This window comes from Octopus bimaculoides, chromosome 23, assembly GCF_001194135.2.
Source record: "Octopus bimaculoides isolate UCB-OBI-ISO-001 chromosome 23, ASM119413v2, whole genome shotgun sequence".
In the NCBI taxonomy this organism is placed as follows: Eukaryota; Metazoa; Mollusca; class Cephalopoda; order Octopoda; family Octopodidae; genus Octopus; species Octopus bimaculoides.
In genome coordinates, this window is record NC_069003.1 from 4,722,680 (window position 1) to 4,724,795 (window position 2,116).

Sequence of the window (2,116 nt, forward strand, 5' to 3'; positions counted from 1 at the left end):
CACACACACGCACACACACACACACACACACACACACACACACACACACAAATATATGTACGTATGTATGTATGTATGTATGTATGTATGTACACGACGTATTTCTTTTAGTTTCTGTCTAGAAAATACACTCACATGTTATTTTCCTCTCTCCTTTTCTACGTTTCGTATTTTTACTCTATTAATTTCGAGGTGATTCAGAGGGTAGCTTTTTTTCCCCACCGTATTTACAAAGTAGAAACACTGACATTACCTGAATGTGGTTTAATAAGACAGTAAAGCCGACGTTTACATTGTCCAAATATTCGATTCTTTTGCATTTCAGTGACCAGGTGGGAGATAGCACGACGAAAACTTCAACACCAAGTAATATTAACTGTAACTGAACTTAAGTTTTTCTATCTTTTCGAATGACTAATACTCGTCTCCAATACTGTGTTTATTTTAGATCAACACTCGGTGGCAGAATCAAATCACTTGCTTAACATCTACACCTCAGAAATCATTTACGTGCTTTGGTGTTATTTGGTAATTGTGACTCGCGGTGAGATTAATCTCATTAAATCTCATTACTGAATTATTTCTCCACGTCATAATGTCTTATTCAACGATAAACATAGAATGGTTTTAATGCTATCGCTAATTATGTAGGGCAGCAGGTCTCAACTGGGGTTCCTATGACGTTTGAGGGTCCGTATAATATTTTATTGTTAAAATTTATGTGAAATAAACTGTTGTATTTCTACAAACACAAAATATTTTAACAATGTTTTTTATACAACTCCTAATAAACAGATTTTTTATTAACCGTCTTCTCATAATCACAGACAGATTTTGGTGTTAAATTTTATGCAATTTTACTCCCATTTATTCCCGTCAAATGAGAATCAAAGGAATCCATAGGCAAAGAAATAGTTGAGAATCGCAGATGCAAAATATATCGGATGATTTGTGGTTGTCTCTCAATATCTGAAGGAACCAATATGAAGGAAATAATCGTGGGTCGAAGTGACCTGAATAAATGGGAGTAAAATTACATTAAATTAAACACCAAAGTCTGTCTTTGACTATGTGACCAATGCTATCAACAAGCTTCTGCATAATTATTGTGATTAATAAAATTGGTTGATTTTCTTACAATTTTATTTTTCTCTCAAACAAATGAAGCACTTAAACACACATTAAAGTCCCAAATGACGCTTTTGAAAACTAAACTTTCTCATTGACGTTGTGTTCTTCGGAGCAAACGTTCAGGTTTCAATCCCAAATCACAGACACACACACACATACACACACGCACACTCACAGACACACGTACACGCGCGCGCGCCGGGCTTCTTACAGTTTTTGTTTACCAAATCTACTCACAAATATTCTGTCGGCCTGAAGTTAAAGTAGAAAACACTTGCCCAAGGTGCCACGCAATGGGACTGAACTCGGAACCATGTGGGTGGGAAGCAAACAGTTTAATATGCAAAGCCACTGTATATAATGCCATTCACATTCATTTACAAGCATTCGCAACCGCTGACTTACATTCACAACCGTGGGTCTGCATTCGCAACGGAGGGCCTGGGTTCGCGACGGCGGACCTATGCTCGCAACGGCGGGGCTGCGTTCATAGCAGTGGGCCTGCACTCGCAACATCGGTCCTGCATTAGTAACAACGGTCCTGTGTTCGCAGCCGTTGGTCTGCGTTCTCATCTGCGGACCTGCATTCGCACCCCCACTTCCCGGCCTACATTCGCATCCAGACATATGTAATGATTTCCAAATCACAAAAATCAATGACAACAAATAAACTATGCGAATATTTAATACACAGTAGAGTTATTTAGTATTTTATTGAATTAAAAAAAAAAAGGAACAAACGATATATGAATGAAGAGATGTGCGAGAAAAAGAGAACATTTGATATCTAATGTTGATAACAATATCTAAGACACTACTTAAGAGAAGTCCTTCACAATAAGGCAAAACTGGCATCGTAGTGATCTGCTTCATTGATTTCTTTTGGTTTTTGGGGTATTTTATTTTTGTTTTTTCAGGTGTAGACTCGGCTCTCTTTAAACTACACTAATTGGGTGTGCATGTGTGTTTTCGTAGGTGTATAAAA